The sequence below is a fragment of the Neodiprion fabricii genome, chromosome 4 (genome assembly GCF_021155785.1).
Source record: "Neodiprion fabricii isolate iyNeoFabr1 chromosome 4, iyNeoFabr1.1, whole genome shotgun sequence".
Taxonomy (NCBI): domain Eukaryota; kingdom Metazoa; phylum Arthropoda; class Insecta; order Hymenoptera; family Diprionidae; genus Neodiprion; species Neodiprion fabricii.
Genome location: NC_060242.1, coordinates 37,517,097 through 37,523,096, shown reverse-complemented (window position 1 = coordinate 37,523,096; position 6,000 = coordinate 37,517,097).

Here is a 6,000-nt window from a genome sequence, read left to right as displayed (position 1 = left end):
GTAAAAACGGCTGTGTGTATATGTATGTTGGTTTTGTCAACGGCCAAGTAGGATTACATTATATTATATTATATTGAGGATTGTTATACCATCGATAATTAGCTCGGTGTATATGAATTTCGATGTACGGATTCATTATTTGTATACTTATTAAATAACGATGCAAGATGAAAACAATTTTATACACGGTACACATCCGTCGATATCACAACGCCGACATAAAATTCGTCAATTCATATTACACGATGCGCGTATCGCATGAAATCATTAATTAATCAATAACATAAGCCAACTATAAAATCAATCTATGAATTCACGTTAACGATGATAACGATGATGATGAGGAGGACTGTGAAAACGCACATGTATATCGGTCAATGTTTTTTAGACAACTGTATATTGTGAACTGCGCATCTGGCAACGAGTACCGAATTTCACTGTAGATAAATACTTAGTATATATAATACGCATACACACATGCAATTAATCTAATATATTATTATTATTATTATTATTATACATATAAATACATGCGTATGAAATGGAGAAAAAAAAAAATTTTAAAATCAACCGGAGAGTAACGTGTGTGTCTGATCTTTTAAATCTGGGAGACTTGAGGTTGTTTTGTTTTTCAAGTATTCTATCGCGTTTAAAAGGTGACACACACGAAAAGCATGCATGCATACATAAATACAACAAGCACAGCTCGTATTATGATATCGCTGTGACGGCCGAAAATTTAAACGAACAATATTTTATACGACAGTGAAAAATCCATCGGGCATAATGTAACATACACAAACTATTCAAGTATGGATAAGAAAGAGTAACAGGATTGTATGGGAAGAAAAAAAGAAGTATATATACATATAGTGAAGAGAAAACAAACGATTAGCGAAATTAGACAGTAATATGTATATTATTTAGGAATAAAAGATGGAAAAATACAATGAAAAAAAAATATATGTTAATGAAATAAAGTAAAAATATTATTATATAAATGTACGCATTTGAATTTTTCAAACCAATTTATACAAAATATGTGTAATATTATTCCCCCTTGTAATACATGTAACAATGTATTTCCCCTCTTCTCTTTTCAACTTCTTGAGACGGAACTTTTGTGAGTATTATACATATGCTTTTCCACATGGCATACCGGAAAAAATAACATGTACCTCCAAAGGAAGTATGTTTTCATGTTAATATACGTATATATATATGGACGGCAGAAAAACGACTGTTTCCTGAGTTATACAGCACGTGCGAATGAATTTAAACAAACTTTTTTATAAATGACGACCGCGAAAAAAAACCTTGAACAAACAATATAAGTGATAATACGTTCGTATACATGATGTATGTATGACTGATTTTTTTCATATCAGCAAACCCGCGGATATACGCGAGTTCGAAATGTACGAGGAAAAAAAAACATCTATAATTAATATTCGGTTGAGCAAATATCGATTTTCAAATCGATTAAAAGCATTACTCGAGAACACGTACTCGTGAATAAATTATAAAAACTTGTGCGACGTTTATTGTAAATCCGGGTTCAACACTCGGGCGTAAGTACACTTAATTACCGATTCGAAGAGTTAATTTTTTACGCTTCGCCATATCTTCCATTATGGGAAAAAACGCCAATCCATAAGAGACTTGACGCTTGAATTTGAAAAACTACATTATAGAAATATGCAACTCATCGTGATATTTTAAAAAAATGCTTCAACGCCGTGACTGAAACGGTTACTTGACCTGGCTTTTTTCATTATTCGCATCGGTAATGATTTGTACAAAATAATCTGCAATATCTGCTACTTCATCTTGGAACTTCTTGTCACGGTTGATTTACTGATTTTATATATAATAATTGTTGGCAACATACCGAATGTTTATAATTTATGCGAGTAGATTTCACATCACACCCAAAATGTAATAACAGATTTTAATGTGAAATGAATTAAAAATCATGAAAAATATATCAATTATAACTATTTTCGATTGTATACCAACGTATATATTTCGTTGGTTTCAATAAATAAATACATAAATAAATATTTAATGTATGATTACGTATGATTGAAACTGACTTTTGAGATCAAGAATTAAAACCTAGCTCCTGACTTCTGACGGATGGCCGGTCTTTTTTACATGCGATATACATAAATACCTGACATTGATACATTAATCGTTAATTAATTTTCGTTTCGACCCAACGGTTCCCGTATGTATATTTGTCAAGTCACGTTCCCAAGCGCGCTACTATTTTACACGCATACGTGTTGACCACAGAAATTATACCGCAGCTATTGTGATCTGTAAATGTGGAAAGCCGTACAACTGAATACGGGTACAATTATCGAACGTATTGGAATTTCCTTTTCGGTTCGACAGATATATTATTGACGAGGGAGTGATCAAGTAGGAGGTTCGTTGAGTTGGAAACAACGTGAGTGACCCTCGAAATCGAAGGAAAATTTTTCTGACCACGTTACAGCTATTCGTCTCGAATCGTGTGTACTTAATTGACAGCGGAATAATTCCACGAGAGTTCTGCAAATCAATTATTCTAACGTCAAGAAATGAATAATTATGCGGAATAATAATTTTCAGAAGCGTAGATAGATATGTGAATTTGCGCAAATTTACGGTACTTGACGCGGAGAATATTCCAGGATCGGGGATTGAAACTTGGACTCTCGAAAGAGTATTTACAGAATGTAGTATAGTTTCATGCGTACAACGGTTACCCCTAGGCAAATTTTCGTGACGTGTAATAAGCGGTTAAGTGGGCCTGGGGGCCATAAGAAGTCGGTTAGTGATCTAAGGCACGCAATACCTTATTAGGGTAACGGCCTTTAACGATCCTTACTCAACGTTTATCGAAAATATTTGGGGACCACAAAACCTCCGTCGTAGAATGAATTTTCGAAGGCGTCTTACCAATCATCGGGATCTTGAAAACTCATAACATCAAATTAGGACAACGTCATGCAACAGTTGAAAAAAAAACGATGAAATTTTTCCGCTTACGGTCGTAGCTTTTGACGCGTTGATCGCAGCGACTTGAGATTGTGCCTCAGCATAGGGTGCGTTTTATTTGCTACCTTTCGAAAACGAAAAAAAACTAAAAGGCATTGTTTTTTTCATAGGGAGGGATAGAAAGAAGCTTCTTAAATCTTCGAGTGTATTTTAAAACACATTTGAAAGGTACGAGCAAAAATTTTTGTCATCCAACTGTCGCAGAACGGCAGCGTTATTAGCTGACCCGTTAACTGAAGAATATATCTTAAGTCAACGGCTGGCCATCGAAGGGCCTAGCCGCTTGAGTCTGGAATCGGTAGGAAAGATAAAGTGCGTATTTCTTGTCTAAAATGTAAAAACTAAAATCATTATACATCATATCGTATCATCATGCACCATCATACATCATACATCATATCATACATCGTACACAGTATTAAAGTTCAAAACCCAAGTTCGGATGTTCAGAAAGTGACGTCGTCAAAAATTTTATTTTTCTTGACGTCATCAATCTCTAGTAATCGTCGAGGACGAAAATCAGTTAGCCGAATTCCTCAGTTCGGAAACAACCGCGCAGTAGAGTGGACGTATGAGAATCGCGCTCCGCAGATTTCCAGTACCGGGTTCTCTACCTCCTGGATCCTGCGCTCCGGGTGCATTTCCTGGTGCAACTCGACTTCAGGGACAAGCGCTCCGTGGTTACTGCGGTCTAGGTACGCTACCTGGTGGAACACAACTTCCACGACAAGCGCTCCGTAGTTTCTGCGCTGCAGGTCCGCTACCTGGTGAATCTCGACTCTCGGAGGACGAGGAAGACGAGGAGAAGAAGGTGGATGAGGAGGACAAGGATTTGTGCACGGTGAGTATAACATTCTCATAATTTTTAATGGCAATTGAAATTATGTTTCCCCCTCCTCCTACTACCAGTCTACTCCTACTACTCTACTCCTAATTCTTCTCTAACTCCAACTCCCACTTCTACTCTAACTCCTACTCCTACTCCTACTTCTACTTTTCCTAATTCTACTTCTAATCCTCTTAATTCTACTTTTCCTCATTCCACTTCTACTTCTACTTCAACTTTGACTTCAGTTCCTACTACTCCTATTCCTATTTCGACTACAACTCCTAACATTCCTACTCCTACTCTTACTCCTGATCCTAATGCTGATCCTATTCCTACTCTATTCAATACTTTAGAATGTTATACTCACAATGCACAAATCCTGGTCGACCTCGTCCACCTTGTTCTCCTCGTCTTTCTCGTCCTCCGAGAGTCAAGATTCACCAGGTAGCGGACCTGGAGCGCAGAAACTACGGAGCGCTTGTCCCTGAAGTCGAGTTTCACCAGGTAGCGTACCTGGAGCGCAGAAACCACGGAGCACTTGTCCCGGAAGTCGACTTTCACGAGGTATTCGACCTTGAGCGCAGGAACCACGGAGCGCTTGTCCTGGAAGTCAAGGTTCACCAGGTAGTAGACCTGAAGCATACAAATTATAGCGCGCTTATCGTTGAAGTTGAGTTTCACCAGGTAGCGGACCAGGAGCGCAGAAACTACGAAGCAATTGTCCCTGAAGTCGAGTTGCACCAGGAAGCGAACCCGGAGAGCAGGATCCAGGAGGTAGAGAACCCGGCACTCGAAATCTGCGGAGCGCGATCCTCATACGTCCACTCTACTGCGCGGTTGTTTCCGGACTGAGGAATTCGGCTAACTGATTTTCATCGTCTACGATTGCTATAGATCGATGACGTCAAGAGGAAAAAAATTTTTGGTGACGTCACTTTCTGAACATCCGAACATCCAAACTTTGGTTTCGAACTTTAATACTGTGTACAATGTATGATATGATGTATAATGTATGATGTATGATGATGCATGATGATATGATATGATGTATAGTGATTTTAGTTTTTACATTTTAGACAAGAAATACGCACTTTATCTTTCCTACCGATTCCAGACTCAAGCGGCTAGGCCCTTCGATGGTCAGCCGTTGACTAAAGATATATTCTTCAGTTAACGGGTCAGCTAATAACACTGCCATTCTGCGACAGTTGGATGACATACATTTTTGCTTGTACCTTTCAAATGTGTGTTAAAATACACTCGAAGTTTAAGAAGCTTCGTTCTATCTCTCCCTATAAAAAAAAAAAATCGCCGACCATCACCTTTTTAAGTCTTTAAATCAGGACACTGCGTTAAATATTGTCAAATATACGGAGCATCCATTTCATCTGGATCAGAATTAGCGGATCCGTGATGTATTGCAGTTACTTTAATTTGTTTCCATACGAACACTTTTCGAAAAACAATTCTGCTTCTCTCCCCAACGTAGATACTTCACTTGTGACTCGCTATAACAGCGTTTCGATTCTATGCCTACGAAAATTCAAGATCGAGAGAGCAAATGAAAAGTTGTTGGAATAATTATGAATATTGATGTTATGGAATACATTGAGCGCATGTCGAATAGAATCCCATTTCGAAATGATTAATTCTTCCATTTACATATTATAGCCGTATCATTGTAAATAATTTAGTTTGTCTCCTGGAAAATTTGAAAATTTATAGTATGCATCACGTATTGATCGTAAATGGATCATATATATTCTGATTTATTATTATTTATGATCTATGTATACATTCTTCTCTCAGGTTCCTATACTTTAATTAAATCACTGATTGCTACGAATTTTGAAAGAAATTTATTCTCATTATTAATTTCTTGTATAACCAACAAGTCAGCAAGGACACACAGGCTGAATACTGGCTTGGGCTTACCATTGCGAAGACTGTGTTACTCGGAAGGTAAATACAGCCAGCATCATGTCGAAATCGGTAACTCTCTGATGTTCTGCAGTAAGTTCTCAACCCTACTGTTGGAACATCTCAAGGAGCACAAGCGCACGACGATTTTCGGTTGTCACACAAAAGCCATTAGGGCAACTGTCTTTATATTCTTCAGTAAA